This window comes from Ciconia boyciana, chromosome 6 (genome assembly GCF_034638445.1).
Source record: "Ciconia boyciana chromosome 6, ASM3463844v1, whole genome shotgun sequence".
Taxonomy (NCBI): domain Eukaryota; kingdom Metazoa; phylum Chordata; class Aves; order Ciconiiformes; family Ciconiidae; genus Ciconia; species Ciconia boyciana.
This window is the reverse complement of record NC_132939.1, coordinates 66,114,965-66,131,237: the sequence shown is the minus strand read 5'-3', so window position 1 is coordinate 66,131,237 and position 16,273 is coordinate 66,114,965.

Sequence of the window (16,273 nt, the reverse complement as noted above, 5' to 3'; positions counted from 1 at the left end):
AGGTTTGGATCTGACTCATCCCACCTGAAGCCCATCAGTGCTTAGGGTGAAGATGCTCCTGCAGGGAGAGGAGGAAGCATGCTCAGAAATGTTTATTATTACTGTTAAATGATAAGGTCCCTTTCTTTTCCCTTCTCCTCCTTGCCTTTAGTTCTGCCATGGAGATAGTGATCTCTGCTGTAGTCCCCACTGCTGTGTTTTTCCCATGTTGATCTACGGTAAGACTTGTTGTCCTTGGAGGATGGTCTTAGCCCTGAGAGAGGCTTTTATTGCTGAGCCATTGACTTTTGATTCAGAGCATGTGTCCCCCCCTGTTACAGATGCCCACCGTCACCCTGGGTAGGTCGCTTGGGCTCATGTACACAGTAATGTGGGTGCTCTGAGCCTTCCTCCCTTCCCTTCTCTTTGCCACTAAAACGGGACTGTTTAACTTTTGTTCTCTGTCCTGTTGACTCTCATCTGAAGTCATCCAACTGTGGCAGTGTTCCTCATGACTTCAGAGCAGGCCACTTATGTCTTTGGTCGAAGTGAACTTTGTGGATCCATTACAAAAATATGAAATAAGCAATGAATTTCATATTCGGAAAAAGAGGTGAGTGTAGAGCTGGGTTTTCTTTCTGGTGTATTTTCCCTCTTTCTTAACTTCTCAACACAACCATCATGATATGAACAGGAAAGACAGCAAAAGAAGTGTCACCATATGTCCTGGTTTCGGCTGGGATAGAGTTAATTTTCTTCCTAGTAGCTGGTACAGTGCTGTGTTTTGGATTTAGTATGAGAATAATGTTGATAGCACACTGATGGTTTAGTTGTTGCTAAGTAATGTTTACACTAGTCAAGGACTTTTCAGCCTCCTCTGCTCTGCCGGGTGCACAAGAAGCTGGGAGGGGGCACAGCCAGGATAGTTGATCCAAACTGCCCAAAGGGCTATTCCATACCATACGGCGTCATGCTCAGTATAGAAACTGGGGGGAGTCGGCTGGGGGTAGTGATCGCTGCTCGGGGACGGGCTGGGTGTTGGTCGGCGGGTGGTGAGAAGTTTTATCACTTCTTTTTTCCTGGGTTTTGTTCCTCTCTCGCTCCCTTGTTGTTTTCCTTTTCATTACAACTTATTATTTTTTCCAATTATTAAACTGTTCTTATCTCAACCCACGAGTTTTCTTACTTTTGCTCTTCCGATTCTCTCCCCCATCCCACCGGGGGTGGAGGGTGAGCGAGCGGCTGGGTGGTGCTTAGTTGCTGACTGGGGCTAAACCATACCACCATACCTACTGTATAGCGCAGTCAATGCTTTTGCATGGGGGAAGAAAACAAAAGGCCCTTTGTCCTGCCAAAGGATCCTCATTGATATTAATCTAAACCCCCAAATAATTTACTGATCTACAATTAGAGGGGTTAGGAAAATGGACAAATGGGAGCTGCGAGGCTGGGGAAAAAGTAGCTGGTCCTTGTGCTGGAAACTGATTCCTCTGGCTGCTGGGTCCACTCTTGTTCCTGTTGATTGATTCTGTGAGACCGTTTTCTTGGTGGTCAGGGCTGCTTTCAGAAACCACTTATGGTGCACTGATGAAAAGGCCAATTTTGTGAGTAAACATCCTAATAAGCAGGTCTTGACAAATGGTTTGTTGCTCAAGCCCCACATAACCCTACAGCTGGTGTCGGTGTCTCCCACAGATGTTTCCCAGGAGAACTTCCCCACAGCGTGCTCGGGAGCTCTCAGCTTTCACAGCACGCCTGGCTGCATCCCAAGGAGGAGCCTCAGTGCTTGCTCGACATGTTGCAGGTATGTCTTTGGGAACAACACAGACTTCTGGAAACATGTTTCTCATAGTGAAGATAAAATTAGGCTCCCAGTGGAGCCTACTGGTGACTGAACAGGGTAAGCAAAGGTGTCTGTGCACAGCAGCTGCTGCTGCTATCTCTTGGTCCATGAGCAGTGAGAAATGTCCAGTGTTACATGAAGCAGAACAAGAAACCTCTCGTATAATTTAAGCATCCTTCAGTCCCTTTCATTTCCAAAATCTGTCCTCTTTCCCCCATATTTTCTAGCAAATTTCATTTAGGCAGTGATTTTTCCAAGTGAAACTCTTCCTTTTCCCCCATTTCCTTTGTGCGTCTGATGAACTGGTCTGAGCCCTGGGGTCAGCCCACGACACTGCAGTCACTTGCAGTATCAGGTGTGTAGTCCTCAGGCAGATCAAGTATTTCCATTAGAAGCTGATGGATAAATTACAGAGATTTTACCTCATTCTCCTCCCTTGGGGAGCTCATGGGACTGTAAGATAGTTTGTATCGTCTGCCTTCCAGACCAGGCAATTTAGATTTGACTGATTTGTATATCCCCGCAGTGTTTCTGGTGGGCTGTACAGGATATACAGCTCTCTGCCTCTGACCTGAGAGCAGCTGAAACAGGACTGATGTGCAGAGGCTGCTGTTGAGAGGGAAATGGCTACGGCTGCCCTGTGAGAGTGTCTGCTAGGAATAGGTTTAAAAGGATGATTCTGTTTTGGGAAGAAGTTTAGTTTTGATGAAATTAGGCTGAATTCCCTCCAAAGTGGAGCAAAACACAACCAGGTAGAAATTCTGCAAAAGGAAATAGTGTGCCAGCTTGCACTGTGGGTTGTCTCAAGAGCCGGTCTCCGGAGCGCTGAGCCTCTCAGCTTGTTTTCATGGGCTCTCCATCTGTGGATGCTCTTGTGTTTCCTCCCTGAGATGGTCTAACGTCTGGGACACCCCAAACTGAGAAGTGTGGCAGCAGTGAAACCCCCTCTTGCGAAGCAGCCTATTTGGCAGCAGGCAGCCCCAGGGCTCTGGAAACCTGAACGGCAGAGGAACCAGATGGGTGACCAGGCAGGAAACTCGGCAGGTTTCTGATGTTTGGAGCCCTGTGCGAGTTTCATGGGAACCTGGGCAAAATTGACTCACCTTGTTGAGATTTTGCTGAATTGGTGAATTCCTCTGAAATGCTGTTTTGCCTGAAACCTTCTGAGCAGGTGCAGTATCTTCAGCTATCTTTTGAAGACGGAGACAACGCGTTCCCCTGCGCTTTGCCACACGGGTCTTCTGGGAGTCAAAGGAGCACTTGTCTTTGCTATTGAGCCCTCTGCCAGCATTCACACTCTGGAAGTAGTGTTGAGGAGGGAGGATACAGGAACTTGGCAGTGACGAGTGAAGGATGCTGGCAGGTTATTCTGATCCTTAGAAAATCATTGTGTTCTCCTCATTAAACTACACCTCATCCACCTACTCTGTCTTGTCCTATAGACTATAAATTCTCCATATTAAATTAATTCCCCAAGTTCTCTATTTGTTTTCACAGCCTCTAGCTGAGTTTCCTAGGTGCTACCCTAACATAAACAATAATAAAGACTGCTCTGTCCTGCTGCAAACCACTTCTGAGGATGTTCCCTCTAATTCTCTTCCTTGTTTAGCGTTGTATCATTAAAAGGCATGAGGTGGTTAATTGGAGGCTTACAGCTTTTGTGACTGATGCAAACCAGTGTGTGTGTAATTGCTTGCTGCAAACGCTCAGGTGAATGCTTTAAAAGAAAAGGGGGAGAGGACGCAGATGGCCAGGAGCAGAAGGTTCCCTGCGGAAGGTCACAGGAAAAGGTTAGTGATAGGGTTGCCCGGAAGCTGGGAAAAAGAACCTAATACCTGGACAACTGGTGAAGAGCCTGGCTAGACCACGGCTTTGTTCCCCAAAGGGGGCTGCCGCTGCAGCCCAGACTCGTACATCAAAGCTCTCATAACAAAACACAGCAGAGATCCGTATCACCCAGCCTGTGGCACTGGCGGGAAATGGATTGGTTGACAAGTCGGAGGCCCTTTCTGGGCAGAAGGCTGGGTAGGAGTCACTGGCTGCTTGCAAAATCTCGGAACAAGCCTTTAATCTGCCTGTGATACTGTATGTTTTAGTGAGCATCTAGATATTTATCTCGGCTGCATTAGTCACCAGGAGAGTCTGCTCTCAACCTTTTCTCTTCCGTACCTTAGCTGCAGGCTTCTTCCCCCAGTTTTTGGGACAGATGTGAGCTGAACGCTGTAGGATTTGTTGGGCTTTTTGTAATTTTGGCAGGGAAATATAACAGGAACGGGTTTTCTTTGTAATACTCTGCAGAGCATATTTAGCGCTGTGACTTTGCGTGTGCTGTGATAGACTTTTAGAGCCTTGCCCAGGGAGCCAGTGGTCTGAAAAGTCTTATCATGCTCCTAAACAAATAGCTCTGTCTTGAAGCCCATTAGAATAACAACTACAAAGCTTCTCCCAACCTGATGTTAAATGCCTTGCAGTGCCGAAGGTAAACAGGATCAATCAATCATCCTCCCAGGGACTGTCTAATGGCAGTCCATGAATCAAGCTTGGCTTTTGAGGTCATTTTTATCTGCCTTGGGGAGTACGAGCTGACCAAACTGGGGTCTTGCTCTGCATGTGCAGGCTGAAGAGTGCAAAGTTGGGTCTGGCAGGCTGTGCTAATTAGGCAGAGCCAGTGTAAATATATCTGTTATGATGAGGTCTGCAAAGTGGTGAGGCCTGAGCATGCAGTCTCTGGCCATCTTTGCTCTCCTGCAAAGCCAATATTGCCATAGTGCATCTGCTGGCTTGGCCAAACAACAGCTTGATGCTGCTTTTACTTCTGTGCTTTTGTACCTGTGGTGTATTGTTTGTCTTCTTCTGACTATGCCAAAGAAGAGCTTAGCTCAGTGGGGAAACCAAACTCCCAGCAATGCCTGAAGAATACAGATGATTTAATAGTCTGAAGTTTGGCTAATCCAGACAGTAACATGAGCTCAGGGTGTTCAGCTGAGGTCCTGCTATAACTTTGCACATCATCCAGTGAGATTTAGAGCCTACCAGGTCACGGGCTGTGTATGCAATTAAAAAGCTCCTTTCCCCAAGGAGTTCACAATGCAGAGACAAAATATTATCCTCCCAATTAGTTTATTGCAGCAGACTGGGGCACAGAAGTCAGATTATCCGGGGGCATGCTAAGACCATTCATGTGCCATTGAACTTGGAAAAGGCATTTTTCACAACATCTGGTTTCAATCAATTTGTCATCAATTCAGAGTGCCAGACCCATTTTCTGGGACCATTAAAGTACACAGCACTGACATGGGGTTGCAGCTGTAATCCAAACATGGGTATCCAAAGTAAGAGTCCTGCTACCTCTCGCCGGTGACTGTGTAGAGAATGAGATGGCCATGCTCTTCTGAATACAGCTCCTTTTCCCATTTGAGAAAGCCTCAGGCTGGACCATCACCTCCAGTCGTGCCATACGCAGCTTGGTTATATGTGTGGTACCTGGACAGACCTTAGCAGGGACCCAGTCTCCATGCATTGGGGAGGAGATTCACTGCCAAGCGTTATGGAAGTCTTTGCAAAGCCTCTCTCTTACATGAAGCAGGCTCCTTCCCTAGCCTACCTCTGCATTTTGCTTGTAGCGCTCCAACCACCTTCTTGTGCAAGCAGCCTGTTGCGGCTCTGATTCTGCCAATATGGGAACGCGCTGAGAGGAACCTGGTTCATTTAAATATGTGCAACCACAGCTCATGCTTTTACAGCATATATTCAGTGAAGCAATGCCTTTATCTGCAATACTTAGCCTTTATCTAACATCTTTTCAGTCTAAAGCTTTTTTTGAAACGCAGATTAAGTAATAACAACGTAGGATAATTGAGTGCATTTTTTCACAGTGATGTAATGATACTTATCTACGGCTACTGAAAAGCAAGGATAACATACTATGTGAGTGCTGTATTATCTTGCTTCTGAAACAGACCAAGTTTGGCATGAGGGCTTAAGTAATTGAAATACCGCTCCTTGTACCAAAGCCTGTTTGTTTATAATGAAGCCTAATACGTCTTTCTAATGGACATTGCAATGTCAGAAGCACTGACATGATTGCTGACTCTTTGCAACCTGTGAGGTTGGTAGCGTATTGCGTGTGGAGATCATACCATATAAGAACTACATCTGATGCGTCTCCTGTTACATGAGAGCAAAGCCCATCTTCATTGTGAGAGGAGTTGACCTTAGGAATCAGTGTTTGTAATGTGTGTTAATTTTTTGGATGTCAGGTGAGATGAAGTTCTGAGCATGCTCTGCTTAGCGTTGTCATGGCTTTTGTGGATAATTAGTTATAACACTGCTGTGAGCACACCTTACAAACCTACTGGGTGATTTTATTTGCATTGGAGGCCTGGTGGAATAAAACGACAGGCTGGCATGGCGAAACAAGCTGGACTCCCTTTGAATCCTACCAAGTGAGGAGGAAAACATAAATTAACACCCCCTTCCCAGCACTCAGACGCACAGGTCTCTTCCACAGCAGAACAGCCTGTGCATCTTCCAGAAAAACTGGAGGATCGATGGGAAAACACTTAGATTTAAATTGACTTACTGTCCAAAGTGGTATTTTAGTCCCTCTTGCATTTGCTCAGGCAGAACATGATGGTGTGTCTCTGGATAATTTTCCACCTGCCTGTTTTGAATATCAGATGGAAGCATTTAGCTGGTGAACTGGAATGGTGCCAAATTTTGCAGGAGCCTTTTCTCCTGAGTTCTGCTGTTTTTGTAACTACTTAGACAGAATTATCCAAGCATGCTCCTGGCTGGCACAGGGTAAACGCTGAGCAACACAACATGAGTCGACTCTTCATATGTCAACACAATTCCATAGTTAATGTCAAGGAACAAGCTACTAGGGCTTATTTAACTGTAACTCACAGGTTCTCAAAGGGCCAGAAGGGTATTTGATGTTATATGAACCTGCAGAATGACACTGGCCCGTCAGCAAAGTCATTTCAGAAGCTGAAAAAATCGTTTACACCATTTTCTTGCTGGATTTCTGTGCAGTGTACCCCAGTGTGCATGACAACTGTATTGCTGAACATGACTGAAAGCTTCTTATTCTCTTAAGCATCCTCTAGTAGGGTGGAGGTGGGGGTTAATTCAGCAAGGTGATGTGACGCTTTGAAGTTACTGCATCTATTAAGTGTTTAGCTGTATATATATGCACATTGGATAACTGGAATACTGATGTTAGGACTCCTGCTCGGCTCACCTATTTTTTCCTTGTGCTGTTTGATCGGTCTTAATCCTGAGGAAGGAGGTAGTGGTGCTGGCAACTGCTTTCCCTAGTGGAAAATGAGTATGATCAGCTCCATTCTCACATGTGGTTGGTATCTCCATAGTGCAGGAATTTGTTAGCTTAAAGCTTCTCTCTAAATGGGTGACAACTCTTCTCTGATAAGCTGTGGCTGCCCTGCATGTGAGACCTCAGACACCAAATAAACAGTGCTGGCATCAGATAATTCTGTTTAGAATGCCATAGCCTTAGAAGTACCCTATCTTTTGAAATGCAGTGTTTTTTTCATGAGTTGTTTGCATCTTCCTGCAGTGACTTCATGTCATCTCGTAGTTCTTCAGTGTCTATGAAAGCTTAAACCACTGATCCTAGAAAGTATTTACAGGATTGGGTTTCTTTTTCTAGGGCTTTTGGGGAATGACTTATCTATAATTCTCCCTCCTGCTCCTAAAAAGTCTGCTGGAGTGCTGATGGGCAAAACAGAGCTTGCAATCATTAGAGATGTAGCATTTCTGGAAAAGGCTTCACTTGGTGGTGTGCTCTGAGGATGAATGTTGTGGTTGATGAGATAGCATTGGGAAATGACACAGATGTTCTCATGCTCCAAGTGTAAAGCCTTAGGTCCGCTGGCCTCAAAGCATTATGGAGATTTCTGCTTACTCCCTTTAAAACGTAGGGTGCAAACTGCCATTGCAAAGATCATGACCTTTTGCAATTTGAGGGAAGACCTGTTATTTGGGCTGGAAACCTCTAATGCTTTAGGAAGCTATGAGCAAACAAGACTGAAGCTGGCTGTGTGAAATCACAGAGTACGTCAAGTGTAGAAGAGAAAGCACCAAAAAGCTGAGGGTTTTGAAACTGTTTATCTAAGTTTCTTGCATGGCCCCTCTTATCGCAGCATCACAGCACCTCCCAGATAGTAATACGTTTTATCTTCTTGCCAACACTCTCACAGGGTTCCTATCCCTATTTTACAGTTAGGAGACCCATGTGCAGACGCTGAGTGATATGCCCAGTGGCACTTGGGGTTTCTGTGGCAGATCAAGGAATGAAGCTCAACTTTCCCATGCCCCAGGCTAATTCCTTAACCCCATGGGATCCTCCTGGAAGTCAGCAGAATGGCTTAGCAAAACACAGCAGCATGTGGAAATAATGCTCAAATGCAGTATGGGGGAGCCCATCCTGGACTCTAGAAATATAACTATTGGCATTGAAGTCTTGGTCTTTTGGAGCAAGTTGATGCTGTGCAGTGGAGAGCTCAGGCTGGCTCTGGAACAAGCAGAATAAAGCTGCATCGAGCAAGGTGTATTAGTGTGGGTATAGCACCGTGCTGGCAAGGCTGTGCTACTTCGGGGGCTGAAATGAGCTGCTGTGCATAACTCTGGGTGTGTGGCTCTTGCTGCCCATGCAGAGCAACTGGGATTTCAGGCTCTCTCATCCCCTTTGGCCAGAGCTGCATCTCCTTGGCTGCTGGCAGGTCGGTGGATTCTTCAGTGCTGTTTGCCCTTGTGAAGGCCCTATCCCAGGAAGCTGTTTTGCAAAAGCTCGCTTCCAGGATGGATCTGGCAGTTTCAGCCTTCGAGCTGCCAGTTGCCCATGAGTTACTCTGAGCTCTTGCTCCTCCCTTACTATCCGCCTTCCATCTCTTGATCCCTCTTTTCCCATTCCTACAGCTGCAGAATACCTTCATCCTAACAAAATGTTTTAGAATCACAAAATGTTGGTGTAGGGGAATGAATAATACAGGGAGAGAGTGAATATTTAGTGGGTCCAGGTTATTACCTAACAACTGCCTGCTTCATTCATTGATAATGTTTAAACTATTCGAAATTGCAGCACCTAATAAATGCTACTAAATAGTGCCGTGCCCATAACTTGATTGCAATAATCCATCAGGGAACGTGTTTCAAAATGTCAACATTTCTCAGCAGTTAGCTGGAAAACTAGTTCTTAGCATGACCGTTGGGATAATCTGGTGTTTCAGATACTACTGGGTGTGTTAGGTGCTGATTCTGAAATGGTGACTGCGCTTTCCTTCTTACTCTGCACTGTAGCAGTGTCCAAAGCCCCTTTTAGGAGGTCAGAGTAGTAATGTATAAACAGGCAGCCAGCCTCAGCCTGAAGCCTACAGCTTTGGTTAGAAGGGTAAGTGAGGTTGCAGGATGAAAGGAAGGTGAAGACGAGCACAGGAGGCAGCAATCTCCGTTGGCTGCCTGCCTACTTCTTACTACTGTTCACGGTGGTTTCGCTGAACAGGCGAACTGGTGTGCTGTCAGTTGGGAATGCTGTCAGCTCCTCAAAACCTTGGTTTCTGAGCACTTGCTCTCCTATGCACACTCAGCAAGTCTCCAGTATGAGCAAAAAAAATCTTTCATTGTCACTATAAGGCAGGCAGCACATCACGAAGTCCTCATCTAAGAAGATTCTAGATGAGTGTCTCATTTGCATGTCTAACAAAGCCTTGGGTAATCACCAAGAGGACGCTGGACTCAGTTAAAAGACTTGGACGATAGCACTAGGTATTTGGAAAGAGGCATCTGTGTAGGGTGATTCCTTGATCTGCCTCAGATTTGAGTTTGTGCGCTCGTCTTGCAAAAGGATGTTGCAGCAGCTTCACAACGTATCTGGAAATTCCAGATTTTTGTGGAAGGCATGGGATCGGGAGCTGGAGTTCTGGGAGACCCTACAGCTTGTTTTTTCAAGCACTTTTCTGTAGCAAAAACAGTATGAGGAGTGCAAGGCCTTCCCCGGGCAGCAGCAGAGGGGAGGAATAACAGGGGGCTGCTCGCACAGTGGAGCTCACCAAGGGAGATCCCAACTTCAGATCTAGCTGGTTGCTGCAACTTTGTTATGACATTATGCAAAGTCCTTTGAAGATTTCCTTTCGGCACAGCCTGCCACGTCGTCACAGAGGTAAAGCAGGGAACAGTCGAAATCTTGTTAAGGATTGTAAAGCAGTCAGAACAGCTGGCTGCAAAATTATCCAGTTGGCTATATGGTGAGTGGTGCAGCAGAGGACTTCACCAGGCTGGTCCTGGCCTTGAGATGCAAATGAAAATAAGCAAAGAAGGTGGGTTAAGGTGTCTGGAGAATGGGGGGGCGAGCAGAGTGCAGTCCTTATACAGAAAGACCCCTTTTTCTGAAGTTCTACGAAGCATATTTCCACCTGAAGCACAATAAATCTCTATTTCCTCCCAGCCCTCTTTTTTCAATCTCACGAGTCACAAGTATGGTTTTGCTTTTACCTGCCGTTGTGTATCACTGGTAACTCACAACGTTATCCCAAGGTGACTGCCCACATCTGGGTCTGGTCATGCTCTGACTTGTGGAGGTGAGAGTGGCGTGGCCAGGAAACTCTCTGGGCTTAATTTCCTGCCATTCCGCCTCACTTGGGAGTGTCACATCCTCCAGGCTGATCAGTGAACCCCAGCACAGAGGTTCTTAGCTTCACAGAGACATCTTTCACACCTCAGACCATCTAATTCCCCCCATATGCTTCTCGTGCTTACCTTTCCTGATAAAGTATGTCCCCAGTTTCTCTGTCCACGTTTGTTCTCTCTCTGACTATTGGGCTCTGAGGAAAGTTGATGGGAGAAATCCCATGGGGGGCTGAAAATACTGCATCACCCCCCCTTTTTAATTTTGATTTACATCTCTGCAGAATGCGTAGCATTCCTTAGAAACAGCAACATGCCTTCTTCAGCATCCCAGCCCTTTTAAAATAAAATGGAAGGACTGAAATGTTTTGGGCAGCTCTTCATTTGTAAACACTATGGCTTGCATTCTCTTTCTGCCATCCACTAAAATATTAACATTTTCTGTAACAGGACCTCCCCCTGCAAGTTTTCCAGACAATGTCATGTTGTGCTGGGAGTATCTCCGTGTCTTGCTGGTTGTGCTGAGCCGTTCCTCTCCTTGCAGACTAAAAAGCCTTCCACGGAGCGGAGAGGGGATGACTGTGCTGGGAATCCCCCCTTTTCTCAGAAAAACTCCTGTTCTTTCATCACCTCGCAGGGAGATTTCAGAGGGATTACTCTGACTCGAGCTATGCCCTCCCGGCACTGGGAATCCTCTGTTTTCATTATGGGTAAAGATGACCATTTCTAGGGGGAATGATTTGAAGCAGGCATTGAATCCTCCTCCTTCCTGAACCGGCTTTAATAAATAGCAGGGTACAAACACAAATTGCTTAGCGCTTGTTGAAAGACAACTGAACAAATGCCTTTAAAAAGCCAAGCCTCCGCTATGGGTTTCAGTTGTGCTGTAGCTCCTGGTGGTCCCATTGTGTGGGATTGTGAGTTTAGCCGAGAGCGAACGTTGTTCCATTATGAGGTAGTTTGCCTGGGAGACACTTTAAAATCATTAAAGCTGACACTTTACCCTGCTGATTGTGGTAGCTGAGCTGCTGGCGCGCATGTGCTTAGTGTTGTCGGACCCAGTGCAAGGCGGCTGTAGTGCATAGCACAGGCACCCGTGCTCCCCAAGCAGGGGAGGATTTCATTTTTTCAGATACGCCCCATGTTTTCTCTCTTCCTAAAGCGTGTAGCTTAGAGGGAACTTGCCATAGCCCTGGCAGATCAGGACCATTATAATTATTGTCGTGCAATTGTGTAACATTATGTTCTTTTAGTAATCAAACCTTAGGCTGCTTTTTGCTGCTGCTGCCTGAGAATAATCATAGGTTGGTGTTTCAATGGTACGAATTTGGTTCTGGGTTGGTGCCTCATCCTGAGCTATTGCTGATTCTGTGGGTTTGCTGCACATGCACCGCAGGGGTGTAATAGACAGCTCTTTGTGGCAGGCTGGCAGTGCTCTGTTGTGCCAGGTGCTCTGTTTTTAACGAGTGGGGTTTTTTATTTTTTTAGAAGAATGACTAAATTAGCTCATAACCTGTAATCGGTATTAATTCCTTTGAATGCTCTTGAGTGAGTTATAGCTGATTACTGTTGTCTGACCCTAGTTAAGTCCATTTCTAGAAAACGCTTTGTGTGACTTTGTGTGTACAGCTGAAAGGAATGCAGCTTTCCCCTAATTACATACTGGTAATGCAAGAGGAGACATTTCTAGTTCTGCTTCTGAAAGTATTTCCTTTGAGCGCTGATGAGCCAGTGATAGCAGTAACCTCTGAAACCGTTTTGAAAAGGAGAGACGAGGCAGGAACTAATACAGTTTCATCACTTGAAGCCTTGCATAGATTGTAGCAGCAATTGAGCCATCAGTAAGTCACTGGGGATAATATCTTTCAACTGCTCTGTATTTTAATAAGATTAAATTGATTCAGGTCTTTGCCAGCCTTTTCAAAGCCAGTGCTGTATGGTGGTCAGTAGCTCGGCTGTCTCTATGTTGGGAAGCAAAGAACTGAAGATTCATGTGTTCAAACTGAAGAACCCCCTCAACATTTTTATGTGGAGTATACTGCCTTAGATGTATACAAAAATTACCCCCGTATAAGCAAGTCACATTTCCTAATCAGCTATGCCTATCTGATTTTTCTACAGCCTTTGTTCTCAGCTCTTTAATTTTATTTAGATCTCCTGTCAGGAGTGTGAAGGCATTTCTTACTGTAGGTGCTGCAAATACAATGAATTTCTTACAGAAGTGAGTTCAATTGTCAATACCATTTATTACAGTATTAGTTAAGGAGCTGTGAATAAATCAAAAGGATTAACATTATCTCTCGGATAGAATAGAGGAACAGAACATTATATTGCTCATGTATCATTGATGAACAATATTTTTCCAACCCTTCATTTATAGAAATGAAAATGGGTTTCCCTAAAGTGGGTTCTTTTCTGTGAGTTTGAACTGGTAACATAATTTTTACCATTTAATCATTAAAAACTGTGTTTAAATCACCATTATATTTTCTTATAGGTAAACAGTACTTTATTTAAATGTATTTGAGATGTGGTGTCAATGCATTTAACACTTCTTGACTTGAGCGTTTCATTCATGAATTATTCTGTCCAAAACAATCAGAGGAAGGTAAAAGAATTTATGAGAGTTTATCACAGTTCTTGAGCTGTGTTATAGATATAAAGGTAATCCTGTGATAGCTCTGGGCGAAGGACATTGGTGTGGATATTTACTGAACCTCAGCTGACCTGTGGCAACTGCTACTCATTGGAGAGCAGCAACGTCCCTGCATGTACAGACCTACAACGCAGCTGGTGGTGAATATATTATCATATAGTAACCCCCCTGGTTTAGCTGATCAAAAGAGGTTAGGAGATGACTTGATTGTGATCTCGGAGTACCTGTGTATAGAAGAAATTTCTAATAGGAGGTGATGCTTCATTCTAGCAGAAAAGGTTACAATGGAAATGAGAGTCAGCTTAATTAGAGCTGGAGGACTCAGAGCAAGGAAGGCAGCTAACCTTGGAACAGTGATTCAAGGACAAGTTGGGTTTTCCATCTTCTAAGTCTTTATGTTGAGTCTGCATATTTCCCTGAGGATGGGTCATAGCTCAGTCAGGAGTTATGGGCTTGAGGCAGAAACTGTGTTATATGTTGTGCAGAAGGTCAGGTGAGACAGTTGTTAAGGTCTCCCTGGGCCCTTAAAGTCTATGGATTCCAGTGAGAATTACTGCAGATTCACCATAGCTCGCTTGAACTTGGTGCAAACATTGACTGCCAAATACTGCATGTCTAAGATACCTTATAAATGAAAAAGTGAGATCGTAGCGTTGCCCTACGGCTCATTTATAACATGGCATACGATGCTGAAGTCTTATCTATATCACATTATAGCATGGCTTTGGGGTTAAGTCATAGTGGGACTCACAAGATCCTGGTTCTCTCACAGGCTTTCTATTTGATCTGGGCTAAGCTTTTCATCTTTGCTTCATGTGGGTATTTATTTTCCCAGTATCCAACATGAAGCACTCGTGCATCTTGCAACAGATAACTAACTGGGTATAGACCTCAGCTCAAACCATTTCCAACTTTTACATCTCCAGAGCTTCTGCAAGGCAGTAAAAGCTCCCAGAAATGCTTTTTCAGTCCTTCTGATTTTGAGCAGCACAGAAGCTGGGCAGTTTTTATTGAATCTGGCTTTAATTTGCATAATCCCTACAGTACAATTGAGTGATATTTCAGTCCCTAAAAGAGTGACACGAATGGCACACGCAATGTGCTTATTTCTTCAAACTGCCATTTAAAAATAACTTGTCGTTAGGACTGTGTCCAAAAAACACAGGATTTATAAATAACTCTCTGTTAATGAGAGCAGATTGGCAGTAGCAGTGTTATAGGTTAGATTTCGTGCGTGTGTGTGTCTGTGCATGTGCCCTCTCCAATAATCAGCCCTAGCTTTCTGCGATGGCAGGAGAGACATGGTCCTATGTTGTTTTTCTCTATGTCTTGGAAACTCAAATGTCTCTAGAGACGTCTTTGAAAGCTGCCTCAATAATGGCCTTGAAAACCTGCACCCCAGCAAAATCCCCCAAGCAGGGGCTCTGCTGTACCAAACACGTCGCATCCACGGGGAAGGCTCTTCTCTTGCTGAATGGGTCCTGCTGTGCATGGAAATACGAAAGATGCCCTCGAAAATCAACCTTTCAGGTTACAGTACAGATGGAGCGAGGCTGAAAATGAATTTCAGCTTTCAAGTGACTTTATGCTGTCTCCTTGATTGACTTGCTGGTTTTAATACTGTAAATTGGGGGATTGTGTGTAATGCATTCATGCCGTCCTTGTCTGGAATGAAGCAGGAACATAATTTATGGGGATATTCTCATCTCAGCCTTTGAGGAATTAGCTTCAATTAACTCTGTTGGGAATTGCATGTGTCAGGTGTCAGAAAGCCATCAAGTTTTCTTTAGAAATGCCGGCTGCTGTACGCGCTTCATTCTTTGGCTGTCTGAGGAGCTTTAGCAATGGATAAGAATTCAAAGCTTGGGAAATGCAGATCTGGGTTACCAAGTTTCACAGGGTTAATGCCACGCACAGGTGATGGACAGAACCGTAGCTGAATGCATTGCAGGTTGTTATAATTTATAGCCCTCCAGCATGGGTGAGAGAGGGTTTGGGGAGGGTGCAGTAGCTTTTGAACCCAGAGCACTGAAAGAGCAAATACACCAGAAGACACAGGCTGTACAATAAGATCTCTCCGGATAAATCTTTCTGACATCCATGAGTTAGAAAGGACATCGATTTCAGGCAGAGTGTGGCCAGTGCTTCTGGATCTGAGATCTTTAGGCTGCTGTCTCTGTGTCTGTGCTCCTGCTCAATTTGAGGCCAGCCCTAGAGAAAGTGGGGTGATAAGTGTGTGGGAGCAGGGTCCCAGCAGTTTGCGATGCTCGGGTGCTGTGGCAGAGTCCATCGTGGTCCTGTGTCACTCCCAGGTTCTGCTCAGCCTCGGGAGGCTTTGCCACGATGCGATGGGCAACCGGAGGGAAGTGGTTAAGTCAGACTTTTTTAGGACAGGGAAAAAATAATGGCTTTGGAGAAAGAAGCCTTCTGGAAGAAGCACACCCGACCTCCTTGCTGTTTGCAAGATGAGAGCATGCCGGGGAGCATTTCCCCTTGTCAGGCACTGCAGACTCAGACGGGAGAAGCTCACCGTTGGACTAAATCCAAGACACGGTGTCTCTTGCCTGTGCGATGCTGCTTGTCACCCTCGCCGAAACGGAAAGGACGTATGGCCTGCCAGACTTCATTAGGCAGCTGTATCAAAATACAGCACAGGAGAGCCGTGAGGTTCAAACAGCCCGAGCAATGCTTCCTGTGCCTTCGCTTGCCAGTGATGACTCCATAATTCCCCTATCAAGCATCATTTTAAATCTGAGAAGAGTGAAGGGTGCTTATTTTCACTCTTAGCACACATTCCTCAGCACTCTTCTAATTTCTGTGCTAGTGGAGACAGAATCGGGCAAAGATGTCTGGTGCTTCTTGAAAGCCAAAAGTCCCCCCTCTGCCCCCACACCCCTGATTATCACTTCATTATCTAGCAGCCAGATCAGACACTGAAGTCATTTTGTGGCGGGTGCTGGCAAACTCTTTCCCAGTGATGCATTTATATCTAAATGGCTAATTCTCTATCCACAGCTTATCCCAAAGATTAAAAAACCAACCAAGCTAGATCTGAGCAAATCCAAAGCAGGAATCCTAATCAGTTCTGTCGCTAAAAGTGCATTAGTATGGCACAAGAGCGAGCATGGCTTTCTTCCAGCAGATACAAC